The 14,600-nt window shown below is 35.2% G+C and overlaps 1 long non-coding RNA gene across 3 annotated transcripts in view; it reads right to left on the reverse strand.

Moving 5' to 3' along the window:
• LOC140155281 (uncharacterized) overlaps positions 1-14,600 on the reverse strand; it is a 245,989-nt gene that overhangs the window by 34,631 nt on the left and 196,758 nt on the right. For all 3 annotated transcript variants that reach the window (XR_011859367.1, XR_011859366.1, XR_011859368.1), the window contains 3 exons: positions 10,829-10,882; positions 7,659-7,769; positions 6,422-6,539 (listed from right to left, as the gene is read on the reverse strand). This is a non-coding gene — a long non-coding RNA (uncharacterized lncRNA). The remainder of the gene's footprint in view (positions 1-6,421; positions 6,540-7,658; positions 7,770-10,828; positions 10,883-14,600) is intronic.

Raw genomic sequence — 14,600 nt, forward strand, 5'->3', positions numbered from 1 at the left:
TTTGAACCCGATGAAATGCATGACCTGCTTTCCACATGGAAATTTTAAACGACTTACAAGTAGTACATATGGAGACGAAGCAACCATCTGCCGCTTTGCCGTTCTTAACAGTTGCAATATTGATGGGTTATAAAATCGTGCTCTCCTTATCGTGTTTCATTTGTATCATATTCTTTTCATGAAATAATTCAACTAGCAATTGATGGTTTCCTTCAGCTTTTGTCACAGCTTCAGGTCATAATTTACCAGCCTTGTTTTTGTCGTCAATGAATTGGTTTCTTAAATGCATTGTATTATTTCCCGTGCTGGAAGAAACACATCCCGAATAACATGAATTATAAATGACTTCTATCAAATGCTAGGACGTCACTGAATGTTTAAAAATAAAAGTGACTATCACATGAGCATACACGGACCCTGGAGGAGAATATCTAGCAACATCAAATATTAACGTTTAACATTACTGACTTTGTATCACTTGATCAAAGTGTGCGACTGTCTGTATCTTATTTACAAGATAAAAATTTCGTTTCAGCACAAATTGGTTATGATTTACAAAATGCTTGCTCTAATTTTCAACTCTAGTTCCATCGGGTTTCATGTATTTAATTTAACCCAAACGTGACCAAAAGCCTAAAAAGCTACAAGAGCAAGACATTGCAAGCGCAAGTATTCCACGTGATGCGATTGCGTCAACATGCGAAAGCACATAATGTGGGCACGGAAAGCTTGGCCGGCCAATGCAATCCCCGTGGCAAGGTATGGCCGTGAGCCTGTCTAGCACCCGAGGGGTTGGGGTACAAAACCGCACCCGAGAAAATGAAAATTCTCTTCAACTTTTATTTCCTCCCTTCCTTCTTTCCTCCCCCTCCGCCAAAAAGCCTCAGCGGAGTTAGGGTTAATCGTGCTATCTTGAATTGAATAAACCTTTGCCAGCAAAATTGATTTTTCAAGTTTGAGATCCTTAAAACCAAACCTTAAGAACTTTTCACACCAAATATTTCACAACTTGTGTTCAAGTCGAACGGGGACCAATGCAAAACCAAGAAAGAATGGCCCGTGTGTGGTGGCAGCCCTTATTTAATCACAACATATTCTATCACAATATCGTTGGTCTACGTTGTGGGTGTCAAAATTGAATGACCGTATACTATATATAACCCTTGTTAAAGGAGATGGTCGTGGAATAAAAGCTGCACTAAGTATCAAAAGATAGTCTTTACATGTCTGGTTAATCAGGTTCATCAATAATGAACGAACGTATGAATTAATTAATGCCTTAAAGGACATGCATTTTATAATCTAAAGGAAAATTTAAAAACGTATATACAAACAGACATGCAGCCATTTTGTTGTATTGTTTTAAAACATCAAGATTCTAGGGTTAAAAATACAGTCGTAAGCATAATCTTGTTATGCGCATTTCGACACCACTTTACAAGTAGCACTAACACTGAATGGCCAGAGAGGCCACATTAACGTGTAACATTGTGTACCAAGCTTCTAGTGGCGTTAAAATTAAAATCAATCTCCATACTCGAACTGTTCTTTTTTTATCCGAACTCATTTTTTGAAAGGTGAGTTGATTTTTACTCAAGAATGATTTTGTCGAATTTGAACAAACAGAATACTTTTGCATGGGGCTTTGTTTCTAATTTAAATAAGATAAGATACACAATCATATATACATCATTGTATTGATCTGCATATTTGGTCTCTTGTGTGTCTGCTTTATGTGTTTTAATAGTTGAATGCAAATACCGATAGGTCATGCTCCCCAACACGCCTTAAAATAACCAGCCAACATTCACATTGTGTTTTTGATAAGATTTAATATAGTTTTGAGTTTGACTTTTCCAGAAGTGTCTAGATTTTCTGGGACTTGTCGCCCTGATCGAAGTAATCCCTGTGCTACGCCTCTCGTTTTTCTCCAATGCAACCATTAACGGCACAGGACGGCAGTAGAGATAGCGGTATCTTCTACAATTTCATGGTTATAGAATATGGCATAACAGTAGACTTCGGTTGTATATATAAATGCGCTTTTATAAATGCGCACGTGACCAGACGGCCAGCGCCATATTTGCATTACATCACTGTCAATCACTGAAATGGCGACCATTGAAGGAGTGCCTTGTTTCTGGCAAGGAACATTGGCTGGAGGTTCGATGCTATAAATTTGCAAGGATAAATCATGGATATCAAAGGATCATGATTATTGCACAGCACCCCCATGTACAAACATAATTAATGTTTATTTATTTTTTTATTTATTTATTTATTTATTTATTTATTTATTTATTTATTTATTTATTTATTTATTTATTTATGCGACGAAAAACGAAAACCGTTCTATTTTGAACAAATTGGGAAACAATTTTTTTTCCTGTACAAATGAATGCCGACCCCAAATTTCGGAAATTTCAGGACAATTTTTTTTTTTTTTTTTCTTCAATTGAAATTTATTTACAGATTTTTGTGATTTTTAAATACCAACCGACCGACCGACCCTACTTGAAAGGTCCGTTCGCCCGTAGAACAGGGTTTCTCTCTTTCTCGCCTTACTTATAATTTTATAAATATTATTTGTCTCCCCCCTTCCCCCAAAACCACCCCTCCCCCCTTTTACACTCATAAATTAATTGTTTTTTTGCTAACTTTCCCCTTCCGTGTAAAGTAAAACTTTATAAGCCGGTTGAATCAAACTGAACAAAATTGACGTATACAATTACAACATACCATGACAATAATGTGTATGACGAGATCTAACTTACTAGCTGAATAAACCTCAAACCATGCATCACATACGTGATTGTACGTCAAATTGTCATATAACGTATGAGCGTGATGTATAGTATACGAGTCTTCCTCAACAGCTTCCAGCCGGGATGATTAGATCATGTACAGTCATCTACGTGTTTATACTCTAAATTGTACGTCAAAGGGTGACAAAGGGTGTACAGATTACCGATTTAGCATGGGGACACAAAAAGGTGCTTAAAAACACATTTTGAATTTGTTTTTTGTCAATTTGCGAGCGAATGAGTAAGTTAGAGTTGAGGAGGTCGGGCGGGGACATCTAGCCTATTAGTTTGAGAGGGTCATTATACCGAAAAGGGTTAAAGTTATAGTTTCCTCAATTTACGTTATAATTAGAGTTAAAATTAGGGTCAGAGTTATGTTCATTGGCGGCATTACGGGGGGAGGGGGATACTTATCTTGACTCCCAAATAAATAAATCCATGACCCCTTCCTTCCGAAGAAAATGACAGCCCCCTAAGTTCCCTACGTGCAAACATTATCAAATAACATCATCGGCAGCTACCCAGTTCTGACCTTAATGCCAGTAAGAATCACATTTCGTCATCAACATGGCCAATTGCCATGCCCATTTAGCACAGAAATAATGAAGTATAACTTTTTAAATCAGCTATATCTAGCTTTTCCGTCATAATTTTTTTTTTTCTGTAATGGAAAATCCAAAAGAGTTTATGTTTCCGGGTCAAATTATTTTGCCCTTTGCAATCAATGCCACTATTTTGCAAAACCAATTTTCCTTGCAACCTGTCATTTTCGCCTATACTTTTGCGTGTGGAATTTGTGCACATCCGGGTACCTTATATCGTTTAACACGGTATGGCGACTTGTAGATGTCACGTGCGCATTTATAAAAGCGCATTTATATATACACCCGAAGTCCACTGCATAATGTGTGAATGATTGCTAAACATGAAAAGACTTGGTGTTTTTGAACCCGATGAAATGCATGACCTGCTTTCCACCTCCAATTTTTAAACGACTTACAAGTAGTACATATGGAGACGTGAGCGCAAGAAGACCGTAAGTCTACTTGGCCCCTCAACATGTATACATTAAAGTTGCGTTTTGTTTCGTATAGTTTGGTAATGTTTTATACATGTTCAGGTGCCAAAACAAATCTTTCACAACCTTTCATGATGTTTTCACCCTGGAACATGTATTAAACATTATAAAACCCTAAGAAACCATACGTAACTTTAGTGTATACATGTTGAGGGGCCAAGTAGACTTACGGTCTTCTTGCGCTCAGATGATCTACATATGGAGACGTAGCAACCATCTGCCGCTTTGCCGTTCTTAACAGTTGCAATATTGATGGGTTATAAAATCGTGCTCTCCTTATCGTGTTTCATTTGTATCATATTCTTTTCATGAAATAATTCAACTAGCAATTGATGGTTTCCTTCAGCTTTTGTCACAGCTTCAGGTCATAATTTACCAGCCTTGTTTTGTCGTCAATGAATTGCTTTCTTAAATGCATTGTATTATTTCCCGTGCTGGAAGAAACACATCCCGAATAACATGAATTATAAATGACTTCTTTCAAACGTTAGGACGTCACTGAATGTTTAAAAATAAAAGTGACTATCACATGAGCATACACGGACCCTGGAGGAGAATATCTAGCAACATCAAATATTAACGTTTAACATTACTGACTTTGTATCACTTGATCAAAGTGTGCGACTGTCTGTATCTTATTTACAAGATAAAAATTTCGTTTCAGCACAAATTGGTTATGATTTACAAAATGATTGCTCTAATTTTCAACTCTAGTTCCATCGGGTTTCATGTATTTTATTTAACCCAAACGTGACCAAAAGTCTAAAAAGCTACAAGAGCAAGAAACTGCGAGCGCAAGTATTCCACGTGATGCGATTGCGTCAACATGCGAAAGCACATAATATGGGCACGGAAAGCTTGGCCAGCCAATGCAATCCCCGTGGCAAGGTATGGCCGTGAGCCTGTCTAGCACCCGAGGGGTCGGGGTACAAAACCGCACCCGAGAAAATGAAAATTCTCTTCAACTTTTTATTTCCTTCCTTCCTTCTTTCCTCCCCCTCCGCCAAAAAGCCTCAGCGGAGTTAGGGTTAATCGTGCTATCTTGAATTGAATAAACCTTTGCCAGCAAAATAGATTTGTCAAGTTTGAGATCCTTAAAACCAAACCTTAAGAACTTTTCACACCAAATATTTCACACCAAATATTTCACAACTTGTGTTCAAGTCGAACGGGGACCAATGCAAAAACCAAGAAAGAATGGCCCGTGTGTGGTGGCAGCCCTTATTTAATCACAACATATTCTATCACAATATCGTTGGTCTACGTTGTGGGTGTCAAAATTGAATGACCGTATACTATATATAACCCTTGTTAAAGGAGATGGTCGTGGAATAAAAGCTGCACTAAGTATCAAAAGATAGTCTTTACATGTCTGGTTAATCAGGTTTATCAATAATGAACGAACGTATGAATTAATTAATGCTTTAAAGGACATGCATTTTATAATATAAAGGAACATTTAGAAACATATACACAAACAGACATGCAGCCATTTTGTTGCATTGTTTTAAAACAACAAGATTCTAGGGTTAAAAACACAATCGTAAGCATAATCTTGTTATGCGCATTTCGACACCACTTTACAAGTAGGAAGTAGCACAAACACTGAATAGCAAAGAGGCCACATTAACGTGTACCGTTGTGTACCAAGCTTCTAGTGACGTTAAAATTAAAATCAATCTCCACACTCGAGCTGTTCTTTTTTATCCGGCCTCGTTTTTTTGAAAGGTGAGGTGATTTTTACTCAAGAATGTACTAACTTGATGATTTTGTCGAATTTGAACAAAAAGAATACTTTTGCATGGGGATTTGTTTCTAATTTAAATAAGATAATATACACCATACATCCATACATCATTGTATCGATCTGCATATTTGCAGAAAATGACTTTCAATACAACCGTCTTTAAGCAATGAATTCTAAAGCTACATGTATACATTTGTTGGCAGTTTTATCAATTTGTGATCCAATATAATTTTATATAATATATATATATTTTTTTTTTTTGCATGTAATGAATTGATTTGAGTAGAAAGTGATATTTTCTCTCTAAATCGCACTATTTTGCGGTAAAAGAATAGACATAAAAGTTAATGTTTTGTCCTTTACACCCAAATAATGTGTACTCGGAAGTAAAAGCCTTTAAATAATGGGTTCAGATGTGCCTCAAACATTTACGTTTTTACTGCCTCGAACACATTGTTCTGGTTTTACCTTTATGATTTATAATACATTTTTGTTCTTAACGGATATGATTTATACGTTTTAAATAATTGGTTACTTTCTATATTTGTTTCCAATGTACAATGTAAATTGTTTTCTCTGCCTCATTTGAATAAATATAGTTTGTGTATGTTTATTCGACTGTATGTTACGCGTGCTGGTGTTCACACAGATATAGAGTAATTATAGTCAGGACCTGCCGTGTGTAAATGTTTCTGTCTGAACGTGCCCTAAGGTTCTCACTAATACTGTTTTACACGCATGTTGGGTTTTGAGATGAGGTAATGATTAGATGAAAATATTAAGATGACTTACCGTTGCTTGTCAAAACTGGTAATGTTATTAACACCTGCTGTATCAACAACATTAGAAACACTCCCTCACGAGGATTCATCATGGCGTAGTAAGTAACCAGTGATGGATCTGTATTACCCTGTACAGAATTATGGGAAAGATATAAATTAGGTTTTTCCCTCAAGTTGTTGTATCAGCTTTAAAAAAAAGTTTGTTTCATGTTGGTGACCTGAATACCTAAGTGCGTAAGCACTGCCAGATCAAAGCATGATGGATCCTAAACATGATGGATGTGCTTTGAGGATCAGCCCTATACATCAGTTTGTGATCGCACCGCCAGTCTGCAAAATATATTGGTTCCTCCCTCCACTTTCAGGGTGACTTTCATTCCTGCGTTGTTACGATTACACAGCTGTGATGTTGCCTCTGACATTTTTTTACATGACCTTCCTCTTCCTTCTGTCAATATCGCTTTAGCACTCACATACTTTGACTGATATTAACTTGGTCACACCCACCTCTGACCATGGCGAGACATGTCACGTGACACCTCTTCTGCCAACATAGAGTAATATCACACGCCCACATGTCTATGGGGTGTTCACAGATTTGTTGTCAGAGGTCATGAAGAAATCACGGTACGGCTATGTTCGTGGTCTCTCACCCCATGTGTCAGGCTTCATTAATCTGGGCAACAATGTTGTACAGATTTTGTCTTTTGCATTTGCTGAATTAAAGTTGATATAGTTATGGTTGAACTTAATGGTCTGCGCCTTTGTTTTAGAATTTCCTTGAAACCAATTGCAAGCGTGAAGCGGTTTTCCTATAAGATCGCTTTAATGGTTGAAGTCGATTTCAGTGAATATCGTACCAATAGATTTAATTTAGTAAATCGAAACAACAAGACAGCTTTGTACGTAGAACACTATGGTACACTCCGATGCCATTAAATCTTTTCACAAGAAAATTTCTTAAAAGGCAAGCGAGACTTTTCAGTTGTTAGTCCCGGGTTGTTGATAACACCGTAGACCCATTAGTCTTTCACATTTGATATCAAGGTAATAGAACATTCATTTTGTTAGTTTATTGGATAACCCGCTTTTTGTATAGCAAAAACACACACAAGATAACATCAAAATTCAACTGCTTTAAACTTGACGATCCATCTTTGTTTGTCCTAGTTCACCCCAGTTCACTAAGAAAGAATCAGGTTATTTCAGGTCTTCTTTTCAAAAAATGTACCATTGCTTTTCCTTACCTGATTGCAAGCTTGATATGTGACATTGATAGATAATAGCTTCTAGCTGACTCTACTCATTCCTTGCCCGTACTTTTGCCATTTAGGATCACAACAGCAGACACACCTGTCCTACAGAATATATGAAAGAAACCGGAAAGATTCTTAATAAGATATACCTGAGCATATAATGTGCTGATATGCACTTTTACCGTTTACGTGCGCACCCATAAATGACAGAATTGACAGTAAAGGGCCGTAAGAAATAATCGTTGTGAAGAGACTAATGAATTGTACGCATGCTCCAGGTATCATGACGTTTATAAAATCTTTCAATTCCTGACAAAATAAATGAATCAAAACTTAGAAATCACCTTGAACTGAGTATATTTGTATTTGTGTTAATTATTCATTATGTATGTCATTATTTCAAATTGGTACAAAATTAAATGTCAATTATTCAAATGTTTTAGTTTTTAATTTGATCTTCGCAATCAAACAATTAATTATAAATGCTTTTAACATCCAATCTTTTCTGAAAATAATTTGGTACGTTTAAATGCTCTAATGATTTTATGATGAAAAATTTATGAGTTTTTCAAGTTGATCAATGACTCGTCATATCGAACAAAATATTATATTTTCATTCAAAATTGTGTCTAAATTAAGTTTTGAACTCTTGCACATATTATCGACTGCTGAACAAACAGTGCTGACAGAATTGGGTCTTTGATGTTAACCATACAAATATATTCAGAATAAATTCAATTTGACAACTCATAGTAAGTGAACATATCTTTCAATTAATTAAGCAATGAGCTCTTGGCAAACAATGAATAACATATAGGTCAGATTATTAAAGAATCTGTGCATCAAACTGAAAAAGATCGAATATGTCATTGTAAGTTGTCGTTTCCAGAGACATTTCCTTTGCAAATGAAGCTCGGAGTAGTTAAGATAAACAACGTAGACGACAGTCCCATGGCGAATGTTTAGCAATTTCTAAAATGTAATGAATTCTGAGTTGTTTTAGCCTCGTGAAAATGATTTACATGCATCGGAACCATTCCGAACTTAAAGCATCACTGCATACAGGCTGGAAATTCATGCGACTTGGAACTGAAATAATTTGCCATGAAACTTTAACATAATAGGTGCAAAGATAATCTCCCTTGCAAACAATTGCAAACAGATAGACATACACACACACCCCCTACATACGCCCTCCCCTCCCTCACCCCACACCATTCTTTACCAACCCTCACACATTATCGCCTCTCATGTACCAACATGAACAGGATTAATTATTGAATACTATCACATTGTGAAATAATTATCAGCTCATGTATGTGCTCAATCTTAAGTGCAATAAAAATTGAAGACAAGACGGGTCCTGGACGGAACCTGAATCCATTCAAAAGGCGATGAAAATGAAAATTAGGCGATGAAAATAATAGCTAGCTAGAAATACCTGAAATATCGAATCATGATGTATACAGAAAAAATTACCGGACGAATGAATTTGGACGTCCAGAAATAAACATCCGAATCCAAAAATCTAAATATCAACGTGCAGCCCATCTTATTTTGCATCTTATACGTCAATTTTACTGGAATCGGTTGACTGATTGCGAAGAAATGAGCGATTACATAACGCATGTGTCAATTCATTTCATTCCAAGTTTGAAAGAAAGATCATTCAACATAATACGCACTAGTGGTTAGATGTCAATGGGCTCCATATTTTGTTCTGTGAAATCCTTTTCGTTCTTTTTAAACAATCTGTTTCTTGCAAAACATTTAATTAGGGTTTGTTTAAATTTGAAAACCTGCACGATATTGAAAATGAAAGCTTGCATGTAAGATGATGCTCGGTACTGGTAAATATCTTTTTACGTTAATGTTGATATAAATGCTGCATAAAGAATTATTGCATAAAGAATTCCAACTGGCTTTCCCACACAAATTAATATTTTTGGAGTGTTTTCAAGAAATTGTAATGCAAAGTTTAAATATTTTTTAACGTTAATGTTGTACGGTATCAAAATCGCACGTAAAGCTGTAAGTACTAACTTGATCATTGTCATTCTAGGCTCAAATCTTCTTTTGAAAGTTAAAATATAACATATTTGCATAGCCTAAATAATTAAAGATGGAAAGCTTATAATTGCAGAAATCAAAGTTTTCTCGGACAAACTGTTATTCATGATCAGTGAAAGCACGAGTAACATAACACCGTCGGATTATAAAATAGATAATGTGGACTTAATTTAATGAGATATACACACACTTAAGGAAGCGGTGAGAGAGTATGAAAAAAGTGCCTGTTGATCAAACTTGGAATGAACTGCATTGATGCGCGCATTATGTAATCGTCAATTTCTTCGCAACCACTGAACTGAATCAAATAAAATTTTGGTACGTAATGCACAATCAAATAGGCTATGCGCTACATTTTAATTTTTTTGATTATGATGTCTATTTCTCGACCTACGTTCAATTCTATTTACTCGGTAATTTTTTTCTGGGACACCCTGTATATCTAGATATTATCTAGACATGTTTAACACCCTCTTACACCGTAAACAATATTGATCAATCGAATCAAGCTTATGAGAGCTTTTTATTAGACTATATTAGGACAATTACAGATCAACAATTTCCCGTACACTTTATTTGAAAACAAAAACGAGAGCCACATGCTTTTATAAATATCTGGCTTAGAAAACATATCTGTAAACATAAACTGTAAAATAAAAGCATTCAAACAAAATTACCTCACAATTAAACGTTTGAGTTCATTTCATATTAACAGTCGAGTACCATTACAAGTGTGCGTTTTCCACATTAGTCCTCTCGGAAAATTTACTGTTTTTTACATTTACATTTACATACACACCCCCATCAACACACCCTCATACCTCCGACGCACACCAATACACACTTTTATAAAACAAAAACGACAAAAATTAACAAAAACTTTTGATGGCAATATTTTCGACACATAAACATATGTCAAGCAATTGTCCGTCTATTGCAATACACAACACTATTCAGAAACTTTATTCTGATTAATCTGAGCCACAACTTTGTGAATATCTGGTTTGATAAACACTCAGGAAAGATAGATTAAATACATTATTGTCTTTGACAGCTAGTCTAGATCTGTCATAGAGATTATGTAAACTTACCTGAAAACTTCATTACAATGATTGAGTAAAAATGGTCAGAAGTAGCACGTCACTCTGCAATAAAGATGGAAAAATGATGGACACTGTAAGCTCAAAATCAGTCTATGCAAACACTGTGAGTGATAAGTAATAGCATTTAATACTAACGCTTATCGCATGCCATACTTGTTGATTCTAGTCACTGACAAAATCGTACCAATGATATGCATTAGGACATATGATACATGTTAGTGATTATATATTGTACATATATTAGAAGGCTGTTGACGTTTAATATTATTCGCATTAAGCGCCCATGATTACTTAAAAAAGCGAAAAAAACAAACAAACAAAGAAGCAAGATTTTGCTGACCACATAAGATCCAAACCAAGTAAACACACATTTGAATCAAGTTAGTATAATTCCCTCATATAATATTTAACATTTTCAGTCATAACATAAAAGCAATTTAGCGTACGATTTCGTACGATTTTAATTTGATAACTATGATATTAAACAACCAACTGAAGCTTTTATTCATCTATAGTATCTGATTTGAACGCTAACACATTTGACAAATGTTGCCAATAATTAATATTCATATTTTATATGTGTTTTCTTTCTCTGTTCTTCTCGTTTTTTCTCATTCTCTCTCTCTCTCTTCCCCTCTTACACTCCCCCACTTTCCCCATCATTATAATTTTCTACTTAAATTCTTTATCTTTATTTCTTTCTCTCTCCCACCAGGCTCTCTTACTCGTCATCTCCCCTTCCCCTTTCCTCCTTCCCTCCCTCACTCCCTCCCTTTTTTCTTTATTGATTATTTCCTTCTTTCTGGCTTGCTGAACTTTCTATGCCAATCTTCCTTTTAAAATAAAATTAAACAGATATTCGTGAAATAAAAACCCGGACATTCGTGTAATCCACCATTATACAGTACCACAATACTAAAAACATATGGACATGGCAGTCCTTAATACATTCTGATGCGTAATCGATCAACAAGCGTATTCTTTTTATTTAAATGAAACGTCTAAAGTCAGGTGGGTGATAAGGAAGTGTACATCGACACCATAAGTCTGCTTTATATGCTTGAGACTCTCACAAACACACTTTTGGGATACGTGGAAACAATGGTACCGCTTTCTTAAATGAGGTGCTTTTACACGACTTTTTATGCATCACTTATTGACAGTCACATGCCTGGTAAGGCGTTTATACGTGTATGTTGGGTCAGTTACCACTTTACTGATGGGACCCTTTTGTTCGAAACAATGGTACCACTTTTATCAATAGCTTGTCGGCAAACCAATTCGGCATAAAGAAACAACGCCATGTTTATATAACCTCCTTGATACTAATTGTACTCGAAAAAATCAAACAACCCTAGCTTCACCATAAAATGCTTTTCACGAATCTGACATGTTATTTTTTAATTTCAACCAATATCTTCAATCACTAAATAATCACTAAATATTTATAGAATCCAGATCTTCAGAAAATTTATTTCCATTTGCATTATTTTGACACGGTTTGCTTTTATTGTTACTTCAATTAAGAATATTTGAATAGTAACGATTTATATAATTTTGTTTAATTATGAATCCAGGGCTACATGTAGAGGGTTGAGAACAAGAAAGCCTGACAATGAAAACCATTTGTAACGCATAAAAAGGTGTAAACAATATCGCAAAATCAATATTTGTCTTTAATTGGGTATATTTACACTGATATTATTTGCGGCTATTTGACTACAAGTCAGTACTTGGTGTAAAAGAAGCTACCTTAAACAGCTCCCAGGACTTGACGTAAGTAATTGAGACATACGGGAAGCTCCATGCTTTCAATGCGACAATGGATTCAACCGTATGAAATAAAATCAGTGCATCACAACAGTATCTGAAAGAATTCTGAAAATATCACATGTACTGACATAAATTAAGATAAATGAAGATTTTTACTTAAAAAATAAAAGTATAAAGTGGATAGAAATTGAAGCTGTAAAAACTATTTTATTTATTTTTTGATCTGTTGATTTCAGTCGCTACACCTAGAAAGGGTTAAATGTCCTTTCGCGCCATTTTCCCGCCCTTACCTATGTTGTTTGTTGCACTACATTAATCGTATTCAACATTAAATGCTCTTGACTTAATAAGATGATAACAATGCTACTGTGAGATGTGAAATTTCCAAATTGCTTTCAACCGCACCATCACTTTACTTGTTTAGTTCTAATTAGATCCGTAACTGCATCCTGTGAATACATATGTATTCAGGAAAGATGCGATAAGTAAGTTATTGTGGTGACATTTATTGAAACATACAGTAATTACGTATGACAAGTTGTGGACACTTCCCACCTCTCTTTCTTATTCTGTCAAATATGTCCGCCTTTCAAGAATATGATTGATACAATGTTGAATAATAACACAACGAAATATTGGTTTGCGGCAAGACTTATTATTACTACTTTAAACTTATTTTTACATTTCCGGTGCTTCAATGTATTTTAAATTCAAATTGTGGTATCTTTGATTGAGCAAATCAATGAAAAATATAATTGTCTTATTTTCTCTTCGGAATAATGTTGATTTAATTGAAATAGTGTAAGGCTTGTGAAACTGTTAGTTGTAGTCTGATGCTACTTATATGTTAAAGAGATATCGTAAGGCATGCTAAATTAATTTTAAAATGATATTTGTGTCAATTTGAGTTTCTCGATCATTCCCATTTCTTTTTTGTTTTTAAACTATACTATTAATACAACAGATAACAATTCTAAACACGTTCTTAACACTTTTATTGCTTGAAATTAATTAATCAAAACCGTATGACCACTCAAACAAGTCCGGACTATATTTTTGTAAGACTTTTACCAATTAATACAAGGCACACTGCTTGGTTCTTTTGGGGGATCAACGTTTCAGAACAAATGTCAAAAAATATACAGATCAGTCCATTGCATTGTCTCTCACATTAGAAAATTAGAACAGGTAGTGAGACTCAAGCATGTACGCACCTGTTGTGCATATGTGATTCGGCTAATCCTTGGGAAATGTTGCTTCACAGAGGTGGAAGTCAAGTAGAGTTTTATGCAAGGATTCTGTACCGAGTCAGCTTAAACTCGCCAGCATTCTTTAGAACTCATTACCCTTTGCAAAGGGTTTAAATTCAGAAAGACAACTATTGTTAAATTGTTTTAGATTGCTTATGATTTGTCAAGATTTATAGAAAAGCGCAGATGAAAATGTCATGAAGCCAAAGGAAGAAAACAATATTCAATACCATGGATACAATCCATCAGGATTATTATCAACTAGTTACTTCTGATGACATGACTTCCTGATATTCAAACACAAGTACTACGACAAAGAAGAAGGAAGAGTCGTCAAGTATCTAAGTACCTGTCCATATATTTTCATTGCCGCTATTAACGTCCTATTATCAATCCTGTAATCCGTCTAGAAGGACCTGTATACGCTACTTGTCATACAGAATAAAGTATGTCAAGTGTCTTTGTAAATCCTCATTTCAAATATATAGTTTTGGTTTCTCTTTTGTTCAGAAACCAAATATCAAGGGATTAAAAAGTAGAGCTGATCTGATCTGCAATCATAACACTATTATGCTGGGAGGACACAGTATAGGGTATATAACCAGAAGTATACAATAGCCTATTGTGCTAACATAATTATTATCATGATTGATATCGGAAATCTATCCCGCGGACGACAGTTGATGCTCTCTGTCGAAGGTAGGTAGCATATTACACTCACGAGTTCTAGGCCTAGA

This window comes from Amphiura filiformis, chromosome 6 (genome assembly GCF_039555335.1).
Source record: "Amphiura filiformis chromosome 6, Afil_fr2py, whole genome shotgun sequence".
NCBI classification, from domain to species: Eukaryota; Metazoa; Echinodermata; class Ophiuroidea; order Amphilepidida; family Amphiuridae; genus Amphiura; species Amphiura filiformis.